Genomic DNA, 19,776 nt, shown 5'->3' with positions numbered 1-19,776 from the left:
CAAATAATTGATACGCTTGTCTTTAGAGACTCAAATCTCTGTCTGCCGATCTCAAGAGATGATATCTATCATTGACCGTTTTTAAATGGGTCATTATCATATCCTTTTACTGTTCAATATCTCTCTTCAGGCACGACCTAATCTGTCTCGCTACCGCAACACTCTGGTCTTCTCTGATCCTGGTGAAAGTAGTGCTCTGTCCCAAATGGCACCCTGTTCCCTATGTAGTGCACTACCTTTTATCAAAACATTATGGACCTGTGAAAAGTATTGCACTAGATAGGGAATAAGGTGCCGTTTGGGATGCAACCCAGGACCTTATCACTCACCTGTCTAAAGCAAATTCCTGCCAGTGTCAAGCATAGGATTGGATTTAAAGGCACTGGAGATGCGTGGGTCGGTCTACTGTCAGCAGGTCCCGGTGCCCCTACTTAGATGTCACTTCTGGAAGAAGGCTAGCTGAACCGCTATCACAAGACATTCAATGTCACTTCTAGAGAGCGCTAACATGCTAAATTGCTAGCACGGAGCATCTTAGGTCCTCAGTGACAAGTGACAAGTGACGTGCTATTATCTGTCAAGGAGAGAAAGGAGAGAGAGAGCACTGTGTTGTCAAGTCTCTACATGTGTATCCATCACAGACGTCTGGGGTGTCGTGTTAAAAATGGTCCCTCATGAAGGTTTGAAATCTGACATGGCCGCATATACTTCCTGTATGGAGGATAATAGAAAAGCATCTTGGGAGAAGTCAGCGACGTGGCCAAGGGTGGGATTTGGGTGTTTTTGTTTTACATGTAGCTAAGCTACAGTTCAAACATAATTTAAGAGAATGGAGCGTTTCTCTATGATTCATGTATCCATTTATCAATCTTTCAATCAGAGGGCTTCCATTTTCAGGCTAGATAATCAAAGACACACAAACATGAACACACACAGAAGTGTGTTGCGCATGTGTTTGTGTGTGGGGTCGCTGACGGCAAAAATTCAGAGGGAAATAATAACCACACACAACCACATCACCAAATCCACACAAAAAAATCACAATGTTCAAATATAGCTAAATCAGTACAAAGCAACCCATAGAAACTCTAAGTGTATGGCTTTCTTGTCATAGCTGTATTTAAGGGCCTACCAGATTTAAGCCAGTGATTTGTGGGTCTCCCATTCCCCCTCAGGGTGCCATAGCAATGACAGAACACTGCAGCGCTACCTTCGCTAAAGCACTGTACAACACATGCCCTAAATAAAATTGTGTATAATACAGGCCTCACTAAGGAATAATCTACACCTGCTGCTGTATTCCCCCTAGCTCACTCCACTCTGAAAACACATGATTAGGTGCATCTCATTGGGGATGTTTGCACATATTAATGTTAATAATTGACGGATGCTTTTGCTTCTTGCCCCTACCTCATGTCGTTAAAGAGACAGATTGGCAGGTAGTTGCTGTGTGGTAGAAGGATGTCTACAGTATGTGTGTTTGTCTGTTGTGTGTGTTTGTTGACTCTGTGTGTGTGTTACCGCTACTGTCCTATGATCTGTATCCTTCCACCTGCATTTACACTAAGCATACGGGTGCTGTAATTACTGTGTGCCGATAGACACCCCACTGAGTGTGTGTGGATGCGGTGGCTGTCGTTTTCTGTCACACTTTGTAACGCCTGCCGCAGGTCAGTGCACACCGCTAACATCCATGGAAGAGCCCAGTAATTGCCGTAGTAACAGAGCTGTTTAGGGATTGGTCGTGGTCAAGGGTGAGGGATTATCCTGAAAATCTTTCCTGATTTAAATGGCTGCCTCAGCTATCTGCCTGCCTGGTTGGTTGGCCTTGAGGCATTCAAATTGACAGGATTCAAGTTTCTCACACACCCCCAATTCTCTTGTCTTTCTCCCATCTTGTGCAGTCTCAGTCCAAACCTGCGTGTCCATCTACTTACACTGTATCACATCACCACTCTCTTCACCAGACACAGCTCAGAGCCATAGCAGGAGAGTGTATATGTGTGTAATTAACTTACCTGTCTGATATCTTCTTGTGTGTTTGCCTGCATGTCTTTGTGTGCATAAAATGGGCCTGTTGGCTGACAGTCTGACAAGGTTCCCCTTGTAAACAAACCTCAACAACTACCATGATCTGATCTTACCCACAGCATTGTGCTTTGAATTAGAATTAGATTGAATCCTCTGTCTGTCTCTTATCACACACACACACACACACACACACACACACACACACACACACACACACACACACACACACACACACACACACTCACACACACACACACACACACAGTCAGTACCTCTGCAGAATCTTAAGTACCTTATGCAAACTGTGTGTTTGTTGGGGAAAGCACAGGCAGAGCGCTGATGAGTGTCTCATTAAGGCAACACCAGCAGTACACACTGGGTATCGCATAATCAAAGCCTGGGGGTACGGATTAATTATCTGTTTGAATAGTGATGACATTTAAAAAATGTTCTCCTTAAGGCTCCCATCATCAGCAGATGAAACAAAGAGCGATACAGCTTGCGCACTCGGGCTCACATGTGTCTTTACATCTGTTCAGGATATTTCAATTTGGTGCTCAACAAGCTGAGACTCAGATTAAAGGATAATAGTGTGTCATCCTCTCTCACAAACATCTCTTCCACGGCGTGGTAATAGTACGTTGCTAGACAAGCAGCTCTGCTCCTGGAGAAAAGAAGCTAGCAGCTGTCACAGATGACACAGACTCTACAGTCACGCATGTGTCTCCTATTCGTCTATAGCCACGGCGGCTGAGGCAGTGCCTCTCTCACATCACATGTACAAGTTGTCGAGGAAGAGAGGGAGAAAGAGAGAGAGGGAGTTTTTGTATCGAGATTTGCTTGATATAAATATTTATGAGATGCTTTTCTTTTTAAGAAAGCATTGTCTTTAATGAACATGTTTCAGTATTGTTTCAGCATCTATACAGGTAATTTATAAGGTAAGGCTTCATTGGCAAACAGGGCTAGTTTGTAAGTGTGAATTCTTAATAATGATGAAAAAGTGCATCCTGCACAGCCGCTGCTGCACTGGAGTAGAGGGCGGCAGGAAACCTAGCGGTTAGCGCGTTGGGGCCAGTAACCGAAAGGTTGCTAGTTCGAAACCCAGGGGTGACAAGGTGAAAAATCTATTGTTCTGCCCTTGATCAAAACAGTTAACCCTCCACAACAACAGCTCCCCAGGCATCCAATGTGGCAAACCCCCACACCTCTTTCATTCAGAGAGGTTGAATTAAAAGCAGAAGTCAAGTTTCGGTTGGACCTTGTTTGCAATTGACCATAAAATACATGTATTTATTTAAGACATTTCTGGAGCAGGGTAAAATGTTCCATAGAAGGACTATGTGTGTTTGTGTGGGCACTTGTATGTGTGTGTGTTCAAAATTGCAGCTAGGCTAAGCCAAATCCAACTAGGCTCGACCTACAAGCCAAGTCCAGCTAGGCCGGATTACAAGCAAAGTCCAGCTAGGCCCGACCTATATTGCCGTACAGCTCACCAGTGATCCACAGAAAAAGCCTTTCATCTGCACTAGTGGCAAATCCCCCATTAAAAAAAAGCCTCCCACAAAACCGAGACATTAAACTTTGTGTTTTTGAATTCAAACAGGATCCTAAGTCAAGGAGCTAAACCCAAACACAACACACATTAGACTTCCGTTGGATTTGTGTAACAAGTTTGTCTGGGTGTCTCCTTTTATGACCATGGTAGAACAGTTGGAGATACACGCTTGGGAATGACAGTGTTGGTGAACAGATGAGGTTACAACCAATAACCAAAGAATAAAAGGGAGATCAGCCTCGGCACTATAAGTCTGGAGAAACTCTATATTCTGTGTATTTGGGTGGGTGCATTAGCATAGAAAAAAAAAAAAAAATACTGTAGCTGTCAAGCTTTCACCCTGTCTAAGTTTCACTTTTAGGAGTGTCTCACTCTATGCACACACCACACACACTGTTTGCAAGATATTCTTCCATTTGTCAGGGATGTTGGCAAACCTGTCACCCTCACAGAGAAAATCAAATGTCTTTATTTGGCTTCTAAGTAATTAGAGGCCTTACTGTGGCGCCTCACCGTGACAACCCTTTCTACAATCAAGTGTCAGAGTGCGGAGAGTTAAGACATGCCAGGAGAGAACGCGAGAGTTCTCCTCTTCTAATCTTTAATGAAATTAAATAGGTGAGCACTGTTTTTCCCTCTTTTGCCCACCCCTCCCTCTCTCTCTCGAATATGGCAGAAAGTAAAAACATTGTGGAACAGCTAGGAATACATCCAGATAGCACTGAAAACATTTCCAATCAGGACTTCGATAGATGTTGGTCCTCAGGAATTGTTCAATTTGACTCACTCTGTACAAATGAAGAAGGCACAGCGAAACACCAGTGCCAAGAATCCAATGGAAGGTATTTGTTTCCATGTCCAGCTATTTGGCAAAGACGAGACTAGATAGATATGAACGCAAAGGCTTAAGAGGAAATATGTTGATACTGTTGCCTCTTTTCTTTGACTCAAAATAATTGAACAGAGAGAGGAAGGCCTCTGCAGGGTTTACAGTATATTGAATTTGACAGTTTCACCCACATCTGTTTCACCCACTTGTCTCCACACACACACACATCTCTGCATACACCAGGTGACAAAGTGCCTGTCTGTGCTTCAATTTCTTTTAGCTTTTTGACAAGGCGAAAAAGATTAACACTAGCATACAGGTACGACGTGGTCAGACTCTGCTGGGTTTGGCCAGCAGTAACACTCCTCCTCTACCACTAGACACCCACGCCCCAGAGCCCTGACAGGAGAGATATGACATATTAAAAACAGAGGACTAGAACAAAAACAACTTCCCCTTTTAAAGCTGCCTGTGTTCTACATCTCCCTCACACGACAGCTTCGGGGACAGTTTATGTGAGAAAGACAAAGACTTTGACACTGTCAGCTTCTGTCACTGATGCAGCAGATGGGTTGAGAGTTACAGTCATTGTTACAGCAAAGCCATACACAATTCATTCCCGCACCACTTGTGTGTTCTGTGCTGTCTTTGGCACCTTGTAAAAGTGTGTGACTTGACTAACTCGTTTGTGCGATTGACTGAATGTCTGAGGGGTCTTATGATAATGAGTGCATGAGCCAAGCAGTAGGTTAGGTCTTCCCACACTAAAAGAGTTCAATAATACATGAAACATTGCAGCTCCTGGTTGATTCACCAACATCATTGGAACGACCAGAGGAGCGGAAGAGCTTACTTTCACTTTAACACAGCAAAGTCGAGCTTTGATACGCATGCACTATCCTAAGCCACCTAAGAGCAAGAAGAAGGTTGCTTTTCCGGGGCAAAGGGAGGATAATTTAGAGAGTCAAGTGTAAAGATGTAATCATCTGGGTTGTTGATTATCCTGATTACCATTATAAAGTAGCTTTTAAAGAAACATGACTGTGAGACATATTTACAAGGGTTGATTTATTAATCAGCAGCTATTTGTTCGAGCACACGAGATACAGTAGTAGAGGTATTAGCTTGGTTATACTGTTGCGTTAGGGAGAAACATACAAACAGTACAGTGGTGCAGAATAGGGGGTTCCCCAAAAGCTTCAGAGATAACAGGGATTTTGTATTTAAATGCATGAGTTGCTGAGAGTTATTTGTCATGCAGGTGTTTTTTTCTGAGCAGCATACTCACAGAATGCTAGGTAGAACCAAGTATCAATAGTCTTTCCATCACAGGCTGGAAGCTATCAAGCCTCGATTGGTCAATTACACATGCGATTTTGCCCGGAATTTGCATATAGTTCAGCTTCTCCAACTTTATGCATGCTCTGTTTACCGAGCTCCTCTTACTGAAAATTAATGGTACATCATTTTGTCAGCAGCCATCACCCCCAGTGGACCAGATATTGAGTACCGCATTGTTGGGAAAGAGCTTGTAAGTAAGCGTTTTACTGCACTGTTTAACACCTGCTCTCCTGTGCACGTGACAAATGAACTTACCGTTAAACATCGACTGAGTTCTACAATTCTCTCTCACTGCAGTGTGGAGAAACAAAGTAACACATTAGCTAGAAGGCTCTCAGTTCAGTACTGTAAGATAGGGGTGCACTGACAGTGATACATGCACTCCGACTTTATAAACTATGTGTGAAGAGTATTTACTAAGACAATGGTCCTTTAACACACACCATTATATTTATTAACCATTATCCTATCTTGCCAAATATTTTGAGAGTTATTGATATACAATGTATCCCGTACTCAGGTTTTTTGTGGCAATAAGTCATTATACCATTAAACCAGAATTTATTCATATTATTGTTATCTGCAGTTTTTATGGAAGTCTGTGCCACCTTTCCTGGTTGTTGAGTTGCCATAAAAATAAATTATTGATTGCACATACAAAACAAATACATATTTCAGACTGTACACAATTCTCAATCTCTTATAGTCTTGCTACCTTTCACACTACAGTAGTTCTAATTTTAAAATCATAAGATGTGACTTTCCAATAGAACAGCAAAGCTTTATGGAATATGCATTTGGGCAATAATTATCAACCAATAATTATCAACCAGATTTTGTTTGGGAACCTGTCCATCAAAGCCCGTAGACAGCTCATTTCACATTACACAAATTTTGCCCCATTATTTCCATAGGATGCTTGCCTGACGACTCATCCTGAATTTAAGTCCACTGCTCTATTGATCGCTCCATGCATTCAGTCTGAAACTGCCATCCTGTCATTTATTTGTGTTGATGTCAAAATGAGGGGCATTGTACAAAATAAGTTAATCAGCGATTGGATCTTCTCTAACCAATCAGAGTATCAAAGGCAATTATGTGATTCATGTAGGACGGTTCTGGCCCAACCCATCAGTATTGTCACAATCGTCGTAAAGAGGAGACCAAGGCGCAGCGTGATATGAATACATGTTCTATATTTAATGAAGAAAACTGAAACAAACCGTGACGGTATATAATCTAAATGTGCAGCCACAGGCAACTAGACATAGACATAGATAATAACCCACAAAATACCCAAAGAAGATGGCTGCCTAAATATGGTTCCCAATCAGAGACAACGATAAACACCTGCCTCTAATTGAGAACCAATCTAGGCAACTATATACATATTTAAACACCTAGATGATAAACAACCCCATAAACCTACAAAACCCCTAGACAGTACAAAAACACATACATCACCCATATCACACCCTGACCTAACCAAAACAATGAAGAAAACAAAGAATACTCAGGTCAGGGCGTGACAAGTATATGGAACCAATCAGAATGGTCAGAATAGGTTTACGGTCTACAAGACATGGGGGAGGAAAGCAAATCCAGACTCATTGTGGGAAAAAACACTAGTGGGCATGGCCTTTGGCTGGAGCGATGTGTATGGGTAGTCAGACTAATAAGATGCCCAGAAGTCCCGAAGAATTTTGGGAATTCCTAGTGAACATTCATGGTGAATATTGTGTTATGTGAAAGCAGCTGAAGGCTGTCCTGCAGACCAGGCCCAATAAATGTAACCAACCCGCTTAGTCATCTTAAAAGTTTGGTGAAGACATTTAGAGAGCCTCAATTTTGTTGAAGGACGATGAATTCGACTAGAACACATTCACGATCACTGATAATGAAACATTTAAAGAGAAATCCCATGATGCTCTCCACTTTGATTATCATAGAGACAAACAAATTAGCAACTGGTCAGTCCCTTCTGCCCTTTAGAAAAAAAATAGACCTCTGTTTTCCCCTGATTGTAATAGTCAGGTTGTGAGTGGTCCCCCAATGTAAGGTTAGAGCTTAGGTGCCTGCAGGTTGACTCTTCAAAGAGATGTTACCCACCACAGACTAGTTGGTTGTAAAAAAAAAAGAAGAAACATTGAGAAAAAAAGGGAGAAAAAATATAGAACTATTTTTCCAGAAGCATGGTTGTAGTTATGAGAAGATCAAATTAGTTACATTTGATGAGGTGATGGTATAAGGGCACAAGGCGAGATAAAGATGCAGACATGAGAGCAGATGGTTTGAGTCTTTGATATTTATTATAATCCAAAAGGGTAGGCAAGAGAATAGTCATGGACAGGCAAAAGGTCAAAACCAGTTCAGAGTCCAGGAGGTACAGAGTGGCAGGCAGGCTTGAGGTCAAGGCAGGCAGAATGGTCACGGTCTACAAGACATCTAGATAGGCGGGTACAGTCCAGAAACAAGCAAGGATCAAAACCGGGAGGACCAAAAAGGGAATAGAAAACGCAGGCGCACAGGAAAAACACACTGTGACAGACGGTTTGATTTAGCCTGGATGACTCGTGACACGTGACTACACAGTGAGTCAAGAACGTAGAGAGGCTGGGGTTAGCAAAATTAGGTTTGATGATGATGTGATGGATGTTAATTATTTAGTTGTGTATTCATGAATACATTACACGTACTATGTCAATGGTAATTTTTCCAGACACTAATTTAAAAAATATATATATATATATGCTGTACACTGAGTGAGTGTGGCTTAATAGTGGAAATATGGTAATAAGATGATCAAAGAATTTGTTCATTGGTTTGTCAATGTGGCAATACGCACTAGAGTATTCAGCCAGGCTCTTTCTATAACCTGTGTGCTGCTGTGTCCTACCCAATGATGTATATAAACCCTGGTGATGTTATGTATTGACCTTTAAGAGGCTTTGAAGCCCCCGGTTGGCCATATTGGCACTCTCCCTTATGAGCAGTCCTCCATATCAATCAATCAAATGTATTTATAAAGCCCTTTTACATCAGCCGATGTCACAAAGCTCGATACAGAAACCCAGCCTAAAACCCCAGACAGCAAGCAACGCAGATGTAGAAGCACGGTGGCAAGGACAACTCCCTGAAAGGCAGGAACCTAGTTAGAAACCTAGAGAAGAACCAGGCTGAGGGGTGGCCAGTCCTCTTCTGGGTGTGCCGGATTGAGATTATAACAGTACATGGCCAAATTGAAATTAATGGAATCCTACAGTATTTCAAATATATTTTTCAAGGACAAAATTATAACAATTATTTGTTGTTGTGGTGGGGAAAGTAAAATTAGCAATCTATAAAATTATACTTGAAGGAAGCTTTATAAGTAAATTTTTTCTATTTTTATTTGTATGTTTAGCTCAAATAATTTAATTATAATTTTAAAGTATGCATTAACGTGTAATGCAAAATGTGGCAAAAACTATATAAATTAATTTATATAGCTTCCAACAGTGGGGTTGTGCTAAGATTGAGGCACGGTGGCTTCAACACAGTGCACCCCATCAGTCATTTAGTGTATAGATAAATCATTGGTTCTATCCCTCAATTTCCTGTGTCTATTTTCCTATTGCTCCAATTCATCAGTTACAGAGTTCCGGCATGGTAGAATTCCAGACATTGTCAGGATTCCCCTTACAAAAAAAGATCGCAGTATTTTGGATGCAGTAATTTTTGGATCCCTTTTTCGTATCTGAATGTTTCTCTCCATCGCCTTGGTCTCCGGACCAGACAGGGAATAAAGTCACCCCCGAGGTGGTGTAGTGCCGGGGAGAAGGTCGATGGCACAGTCATAGGGCCGAAGGAAGACGTCCCGGGGCAATGAGCGTGGCAGAACGGGCTCCAACCCTTGATCAAAATCAAATCCAATTTAATTGGTCACATACACATGGTTCGCAGATGTTAATGCGACTGTAGCGAAATGCTTGTGCTTCTAGTTCCGACAGTACAATAATATCTAACAAGTAATATCTAACAATTCCACAACAATTTCCTAATACACACAAATCTAAAGGGATGGAATAAGAATATGAACATATAAATACATGGATGAGCGATGACCGAGCGGCACAGGCAAAATGCAATAGATGGTATAAAATACAGTATATACATATGAGATGAGTATGTAAGATATGCAAACATTATGTGGTATCCCAGGAGGTCTACCCCGGGGGGTGGTAATAGAGGGGAGATACGTGATGCAACGTTGTCTCCCTCTGCTGGGAGTACACGAGCTGGGCACCCCCAACACGGATGGCTCCAAGTGGAGGTAATTAGGAGAAAGTGCCAACCAGCCGTGGAGTCCACATAAATGGAGCACTATGGCACACCGTGAGAGAAAACTGTGAGGGACTGACACAGAGCCAAAGCTGAGAAGAAGAACTGAGCCAAACCTATGTGATTTCTATGTTATGTTTATTTTATGGCCTAGTAAAGTTGTGTTTGCTGACTAAACCCTCCCTGTCTCTGTGTTAATATCTGCAAGCTCAACCCAACACCCCAAGGGTAACCACAATTATTAAAGTGATTAGTGATGCATTTATTAAAGTGGCCAATTATTTCCAGTATGTGTATGCAGGCAGCAGCCTCTCTGTGTTAGTGATGGCTGTTTAACAGTCTGGCATTGGCATTGAGATAGAAGCTGTTTTTCAGTCTCTCGGTCCCAGCTTTGATGCACCTGTGCTGACCTCGCCTTCTGGATGGTAACGAGGTGAACAGGCAGTGGCTCGGGTGGTTGTTGTCCTTGATGATCTTTTTGGCCTTCCTGTGATATCAGGTGCTGTAGGTGTCCTGGAGGGCAGGTAGTTTGCCCCCGGTGATGCGTTGTTCAGACCGCACTTGCGGTGCAGTTGCCGTACCAGGCGGTGATACAGCCCGACAGGATGCTCTCAATTGTGCATCTCTAAAAGTTTGTGAGGGTTTTAGGTGACAGGCCAAATATCTTCGCGCCTTCTTCACCACACTCCGTGTGTGTGGACCATTTCAGTTTGTCTGTGATGTGTACGCCGAAGAACTTAAAACTTTCCACCTTCTCCACTCCCTCTCCCTTCAATGTGGATAGGGGGGTGCTCCCTCTGCTGTTTCCTGAAGTCCACGATCATGTCCTTTGTTTTGTTGACGTTGAGTGAGAGGTTGTTTCCTGACACCACACTCCGAGGGCCCTCACCTCCTCCCTGTAGGCTGTCTCCTTGTTGTTGGTAATCAAGACTACTACTGTTGTGTCATCTGAAAACTTGATTGAGTTGGAGGTGTGCATGACCACGCAGTCTAGGGTGAACAGGAGGGGGCTGAGCATGCAACCTTGTGGGGCCCCAGTGTTGAGGATCAGTGACGTGGAGATGTTTCCTACCTTCACCCCCTGGGGGCAGCCCGTCAGAAAGTCCAGGACCCAATTGCACAGGGTGGGGTTGAGACCCAAGGCCTCAAGCTTAATGATGAGCTTGTAGGGTACTATGGTGTTGAATGCTGAGCTGTAGTCAATGAACAGCATTCTTACATAGGTATTCCTCTTGTCCAGATGGGATAGGGCAGTGTGATGGCGATTGCATCGTCTGTGGACCTATTGGAGCGATATGAAAATTGAAGTTGGTCTAGGGTGGCAGGTAAGACTAGTCTCTCAAAGCACTTCATGACAGAAGTGAGTGCTACGAGGCGATAGTCATTTAGTTCAGTTATCTTTGCCTTCTTGAGAACTGGGACAATGGTGGCCATCTTCAAGCATGTGGGGACAACAGACTGGGTTAGGGAGAGATTGAATAGGTCCGTAAACACACCAGCAAGTTGGCCTACGTATACTCTGAGGATGTGCCTAGGGAAATCAACCAGCCTTGCGAGGGTTAACACGTTTAAATGTCTTCCTCACGTCAGCCACGGAGAAGGAAGGGGGAAGGGGCCGCAGTCCTTGGTAGCGGGCCACGTTGGTGGCACTGTTTCCTCAAAGCGGGCAAAGAATGTGTTTAGTTTGTCTGGAAGCAAGACGTCAGTGGCCGTGACATGGCTGTTTTTCTTTTTGTAGTCAGTGATTGCCTGTAGACCCTGCCACATTCTGTACGTCTCGTGTCTGAGCCGTTGAATTGCGACTCCACTTTGTCCCTATACCGACATTTAGTTTATTTGATTGCCTTGCGGAGGGAATAACGACACTGTTTATATTCCGCCATATTCACAGTCATCTTTCCATGGTTAAATGCGGTGGGTCAAGCTTTCAGTTTTGCACAAATGACGCCATCTATCCACAGTTTCAGGTTAGGGTAGGTTTTAATAGTCACAGTCGGTACAACATCTCCAATGCATTTCCTTATGAACTCACTCACCGAATCAGCGTATAAATCGATGTTATTCTCTGAGGCTGCCCAGATCATTTCCCAGTCTGCGTGTTCAAATCAATCTTGTGTGTGTGTGGATTCCGATATGTCAGACCAGCGTTGAATAGTTCTTGTCACGGGCACATCTTGTTTGAGTTTCTGTCTCTTTGATGGTAGTAGCAAAATGTAGTCGTGGTCGGATTTTTCAAAGGGAGGGCGGGGGAGGGCTTTGTATGCATTACGTACGTTAGAGTAACAATGATCCATTGTATTGCCCGCACAGGAGACCACTTTAAATCTGGCTTTAAACTTCTTCACAACAGTATCTCGGACCTGCCTGGTGTGTTCCTTGTTCTTCATGATGCTCTCTGCGCTTTTAACGGACCTCTGAGACTATCACAGTGCAGGTGCATTTATGCGGAGACTTGATTACACACAGGTGGATTGTATTTATCATCATTAGTCATTTAGGTCAACATTGGATCATTCAGAGATCCTCACTGAACTTCTGGAGAAAGTTTGCTGCACTGAAAGTAAAGGGGCTGAATAATTTTGCACGCCCAATTTTTCAGTTTTTGATTTGTTAAAAAAGTTTGAAATATCCAATAAATGTCGTTCCACTTCATGATTGTGTCCCACTGGTTGTTGATTCTTCACAAAAAAATACAGTTTTATATCTTTATGTTTGAAGCCTGAAATGTGGCAAAAGGTCGCAAAGTTCAAGGGGGCCGAATACTTTCGCAAGGCACTGTATACATGGCTGTGACCATTACCGATGAGAATTCTCTTGGAGATAATATGGTCAGCATTTCATTGGTCAGGTGAACAAAAGGAATGGAGTTCCTGCATGTTATGATTACACCATGAGTTGTTAATCATGAAGCATACACTCCCGCCCTTGTTCTTCCCAGTGTGAATCCCGGTGGTTCTACCAACTCTGACAACATATCCCGAGAGAGCCATGTTTCAGTGAAACAGAGAATGTTACAATCTCTCTCTGTAAAGCAATCCTTGCCCTAATTTTGTTTATCTAGTTTTCTAGAGACTGGACATTGGTGACTAATATACTCGAAAGCGGTGAGTGATGTGCACTCCTTCGAAGTCTGACCAGGAGACCATTCTGTTTACTTCTTCTGCAGCGACGTTGTTTTGGGTTGGCCTTTGGGATTCGACCCAATGTCCTGGGTGGTGGTTCGAACAAAGAATCTGCTTCGGGAAAGTTGTATTCCTGGTCGTAACATTGGTAAGTTGATGTCGCTCTCATTTCCAAAAGTTCTTCCCGGCTGTATGTAATAACACTTAAGATTGTTGGGCTAACAATGCAAGAAATTATACATTAAAAAACTAAATACTGCATAGTTTCCTAAGGACTAGAAGTGAGGCGACTATCTCTGTCGGCGCCATCTTACATCTTACGTCTAACCCACAGTCCGGTCAACAAGGGGATTGTGTCTCTGGAGCCATGAAAACCCCAACACAACGGGAACCTGAAGGGATTCGATAAGTAGAAACTGGATCGACTCGCTGTGGTTGCCTGACACTCACAGGTTGAGAGGAACTGTGATAGGAATGTGTCGAACAAGGCTTCCGGGTTCCTGGCTCTCTTGGCGGCCAACGTGCGGAAATCGAAACCGCATAGTCGGCCATGCTACAGGAGACTTGGCATAGCCGGTGTAGCTTCTGAGCAGCCTCTCTCTCGGACAATGATGAATCAAACACTTTCTTCACCTCTGCCATGAACTCCTCTAGAATTAAACAAATGGTGGCTTGTAGCTCCAATAACGCTGTAGCCCAGGCGAATGGCTTGCGATAGTGTTCATCCCCCTTTTTCCTATTTTGTTGGCTTACAACCTGGAAATAAAATAGATTTTTGGGGGGTTTGTACCATTTGATTTCCACAACATGCCTACCACCATGAAGATGCAAAATGTATTTTTTTGTAAAACAAACAAGAAATAAGACTAAAAAAACAGAAAACGTTGATCGTGCATAACTATTCACCCACCCAAAGTCAATACTTTGTAGAGCCACCTTTTGCAGCAATTACAGCTGCAAGTCTCTTCGGGTATGTCTCTATAAACTTGGCACATATAGCCACTGGGATTTTTGCCCATTCTTCAAAGCAAAACTGCTCCAGCTCTTTCAAGTTGGATGGGTTCCGCTGGTGTACAGCAATATTTAAGTCATACCACAGTGTCACGCCCTGACCTTATTTCTCTATTTGGTTAGGTCAGGGTGTGATTTGGGGTGGGCATTCTATGTTATATATCCCTCACTAGCTTTAAGCACCAACTGTCAGAGCAGCTCACAGATTACTGCACCTGTACATAGCCCACCTATAATTTAGCCCAAACAACTACCTCTTTCCCTACTGTATTTTATTTATTTATTTTGCTCCTTTGCACCCCATTATTTTTATTTCTACTTTGCACATTCTTCCACTGCCAATCTACCATTCCGGTGTTTTACTTGCTATATTGTATTTACTTTGCCACCATGGCCTTTTTTTGCCTTTACCTCCCTTATCTCACCTCATTTGCTCACATCGTATATAGACTTGTTTACTGTATGTTTGTTTTACTCCATGTGTAACTCTGTGTCGTTGTATGTGTCGAACTGCTTTGCTTTATCTTGGCCAGGTCGCAATTGTAAATGAGAACTTGTTCTCAACTTGCCTACCTGGTTAAATAAAGGTGAAATAAATGTTCTCTATTTCTTTGTGTATGGCCGAGTGTGGTTCCCAATCAGAGGCAGCTGTCTTTCATTGTCTCTGATTGGGGATCTTGTCTAGTTTGCACGGCAAAGCTTTTCATTTGTTGTATTGTTCCTCCCCCCTCTCGCCGTAGTTGGTGAAGAAATGGTGCATGTAGTTGGTGAAGAAATGGTGCATGTAGTTGGTGAAGAAATGGTGCATGTAGTTGATGAATGAGCTGCTGCCTTTGCTGGATGACATGCCTTCATCAATCAAGTAGTTGACTTGTTGTGGTATTCCTTCACAACAGACACCAAACAAGCCAAACTTGCGAGGAGTTAAAAAGTAGCTGTATAAGGTCAGAAGGATGCACCTGCACCTGCGCCTGCACCTGCAAACAACAAAATAATATTAAGATAAATTAATTGTCTCACCCCTGTTAATCTGTCTTTACACCACTCAGTGAAATGTATTTGCCTGCCTCCCATATGTGTGTAAATATATATATATATATATATATATATATATTGGTGTATATCTATCCACCTATTTCGTTAATCAGTATAATGGAGGAAATGTTTCTTACTTGTTGAGCAAATCAAAGCTGGAATGCATCCTGATGTCTTTGCTTGCTGGTTCAGAAGGGGCCCTCAGACAACTGCAGGTCTTGACAGGTGGTTTTGCAGTCAGCAACCATTTCTGGTAGACAGACCGCTCACTCTGAACAAGCAGGAGATGCTGCTCTTGCTTCTTCAGCTTGGCTGACTTAACAGCTTCTGGAAGATTAGCAGATCTGAAGACCTGATAGTTGTTCCTCTGGCACTGCCAGTAAAGGTCTGTCCTGGGCTAAGTACTTGAGACGTGGGGGCATCAATTTTCTCCACAGATTCCTGAAGGAAGACAGCCCGACTCCACATACCACTGGAAAATACATAAAAAAATGTGAGATCAATAAAAGTACTGCCAATTATGTTGGAAGCCAATTAAATAATCAAAATGTGTTTATGCTTTACATACCAAGTGTTGTCATCGATTCCTTGTTGAGATGCCACACTGCTGCACACTCCTGGTAATACTATTCATTATTCTCTGCGTAGTTCTTAATGAAGTTCACCAATCGCTGCAAGTCCTCATGCTTCAGGTGTAAACTGATCTTTCTTGGGCCAGCTCTCTTTCTGATTGGAGGCATTAGACCATTCTCCTTGTATGACTGGTGGAAAAGAGTCAGGCGTGTTCTACTGATGCTGAAAGACAAACTCCAGATACTAACGTTACACACACCTCATACATGTAAGTTAATGTTAGCTAGCAAGCCAGCCATCTAAACTCGGCTAACATTAGCTAGCTAACAGCTAGCTTTAACTTGGTCTTTTGTTTAGACATGTAATGTTAACGTTAGCTAGCTAGTTAAAAAATGAACTAAAATCCCAATCCATAGAGTAACGTAACCATCGAACTCCAGCTGGCTAGCTAACAGCAGGCTTTAACTAGCAATACAAATTGTCATAGCTAGCTAAAGTTAACCAAATTAGGTTCAATGTTAGATTCTTACCCATATACATGGATGAAAGCTTCACGGCAGACTGCAACCCCTAGTGTTGTTTCAGTTTAACTTGAACAGTATGTATGGCCCGTTGTGTCAAGTCACTCTGGTTCACACTGACCGTGTGCAATGCCATAAGAATCATCAGATCTTTCTCCTTCTCTGTCACCAATGCCATGGTTGCCCTTAGTTTGAAGATGTAATCAGGAGACGTGTTTTATACAATAGCCTTCTGTGTTCTCTTTTCGACTCCCATTTGTCTTCAAACGCCAGAATTCTATTCATCTCCTTATCATTTGGGGCGGCAGGTAGCCTAGTGATTAGAGTGTTGGACAAGTAACCGAAAGGTTGCACGATCGAATCCCCGAGCTGACAAGGTAAAAATGTGTCGTTCTACCCTAGATCAAGGCAGTTAACCCACTGTTTCTAGGTCATAATTGAAAATAAGAATTTGTTCTTAACTGACTTGCCTAGTTAAATAAAGGTAAAATATATATTTTTTTAAATCATACCAGACATTCCACAGATTTCAAAACTCGGTCAACTTCTTCCATGACAGCAACACTGTTGATTGTAGCCGTTTCTTCTATATCACTGTCATCAGAAGACTCAAATGTTTTTACCTAAATCAGGGATTTCCTCCTCTGATTAATTTTCATTGTCAGAGAGAGTCAGCATGGCACGATCGTCCTACAGAAAGTAGTCCATCACAAATTTTTCCCACTGACCTTTGTTGATAGCGCCTCATAAATTCAGGGCAGTAATGTTATTGAGAGCAGTAGGAACATATTTTCAGTTCTCCATGGCTAACGTTATATCTTTTGAAAAAACTGCAATAGAAAGGATTATCTACGCATTTACGACCAGCTCATTTTATAGACACAAGATGCTACACCGCAGACCAATCCAAATTCATCTCTCGGCTTGTCCAGGCCACTTATTATCTCAGCCAATCATGGCTAATGGGAAGGTTGCCCCGTTTTTCTGTTGGTAAACCAACTAGGCTCATAATTTAACAATTGTATTCGTATTTACAGATGGCATACAAGTTTGATATTAAGGCAAATTAAAGTTCACATGTTCGAGAAGGCATTTCTGCCAAAAAACGCATTTTGATAAAATATTTTTTACATTCAAACGGCTCTCCTGTGAAGTCGTGACTTCTGACATACGCCTATTTTTCTGAATCGGGTCACATATAGATAAATATATGGCTTTGGCCCTAGCTAAGTGCAGGAGCAAACTAGCCCAACCTTTACATGATGTCAATTAAAACATTTAGAATATCAGCTCATGCCCTGAATTGACATGTAATGACTGACTCTGTTTTCTACCAGTCAACATCACCAATGACTCTCTGTTTATACCTGCCAGGGAGGAAATGGAAGAATGAGAGGGTTGGTGGTAATTACTGACTCTGTTTTCTACCAAAGAAGAGAAGAGAAGACATTCACCTTTAGAACCCGATTGGTCCAGCAGTCTGTCAAGCGGTGGGAAGATGAACGGATTCATATACAAAGACCCAGTCTTCAAATTTGACACACCAGACCAACCTACCAACTTTAACCCTGTTGAAACTCCTGTAACCAACGAGGAGTTGGTGGAATAACTTTCACCCTAATTTTGGAACTAACTGGCCTAATGATGTTGTGGAACGTTATCAAAAACATGTCATGCAATCATTGGGGTTGTGTGCAATATGACTGCTATGTAGACCACCCGGAACAGCACTATTCTCCATCTAAGGGGTGTATTCATTCTGGTAAATTCATGGGAATAGAAATCAGAATGACTAGAACGGGCTTTGAACGGCTAACCCTGGTAAACTCATGGGTACATTTGCAATGGTGCCTGGTATTGTCTTGAAATCAAATATTATTGGTTGCAAATGCTTTGTAAACAACAGGTGTAGACTAACAGTGAAATGGTTACTTATGGGCCCTTCCCAACAATGCAGAGAGAAAGAAAATAGAGAAAGTAAAACACATAATAATTAAAATAGTAAATACACAACTTGGCTATATATGCGGTGTACCAGTACTGAGTTGATGTGCAGGGGTACGAGGTAATTGAGGTAGATATGTATGTATAACTAGGAATAAAGTGACAGATAATAAACAGCAATAACAACGTATCAGTTAAGTCAGTTAAGAACAAATTCTTATTCACAATGACGGCCTTGGAACAGTGGGTTAACCGCCTTGTTCAGGGGCAGAATGACAGATTTTTACCTTGTCAGCTAGGGGATTCAATCTAGCAACCTTTCGGTTACTGGCTCAACGCTCTAACCACTAGGCTACCTGCCAGCCCAATCATGTGATAATTGAAAACGTTTTTTTGTTTATTGTATGTTTTATTCAGCATTTACATTTGTGTTGTGTTATTCTTTGTTTATCATTCTATAACACTCAAAATAATATAAACATCCAGACGATATAACATGTACATAATTCAAAAACATATTTTTTAACATGTATGTATTAACTAACGCTGCAAAATGTACAAAATGTGTAAGAATATGTCAAAGCAACAATATACACTGAACAAAAATATAAACGCAACATGTTAAGTGTTGGTTACAAGCATTTCGCTATACTCGCAATAATATCTGCTAAACATGTGAATGTGACCAATACAATTTGATTTGATTTGGTCCCATGTTTCACGAGCTGAAATAAAAGATCCCAGAAATGTTCCAAATGCACTGAAAGCTTACTTCTCTAAAGGTGTGTGCACAAAGTTGTTTACATCCCTGTTAGTGAGCATATCTCCTATGCCAAGATAATCCATCCACCTGACAGGTGTGGCATATCAACAGATTAAATTGCCTGATCATTACACAGGTGTACCTTGTGCTGGGGGACAATAAAAGGCCACTCTAAAATGTGACTTTTTGTCACATAGCTCAATGCCACAGATATCTCTAGTTTTGAGGGAGAGTGTGCTGTTGGCGTGCTGACTGCAGGAATATCCACCAGAGCTGTTACCAGAGAATTGAATGTTAATTTCTCTACCATAAGCCACTTCCAACATCGTTTTTAGAATTTGCCAGTACATAAAACCGGCTTCACAACCACAGACCAAGGGTATGGCGTTGTGTGGGCAAGCACTTTGCTGATGTCAATGTTGTGAACAGAGTGCCCCATGGTGGTGGTGGACTTATGGTATGGGCAGGCACAAGCTACAGACAACTAACAAAATTGTATTTTATCAATGGCAATTTGAATGCACAGAAATACCGTGATGAGATCCTGAGGCTCATTGTGAGGCACATTTTTTTAAAGGTATATGTGACCAACAGATGCATATCTGTATTCCCAGTCATGTGAAATGCATAGATTAGGGCCTAATTAATTCATTTAAATTGACTGATTTCCTTATATGAACTGTAACTCAGTAAAATCTTTGTAAATTGTTGCCAGCTCTTATATTTTT

Source organism: Oncorhynchus tshawytscha, linkage group LG03 (genome assembly GCF_018296145.1).
Source record: "Oncorhynchus tshawytscha isolate Ot180627B linkage group LG03, Otsh_v2.0, whole genome shotgun sequence".
Taxonomy (NCBI): Eukaryota; Metazoa; Chordata; class Actinopteri; order Salmoniformes; family Salmonidae; genus Oncorhynchus; species Oncorhynchus tshawytscha.
The sequence above is the reverse complement of the archived record's forward strand: the minus strand, read 5'-3'. Positions refer to the sequence as shown.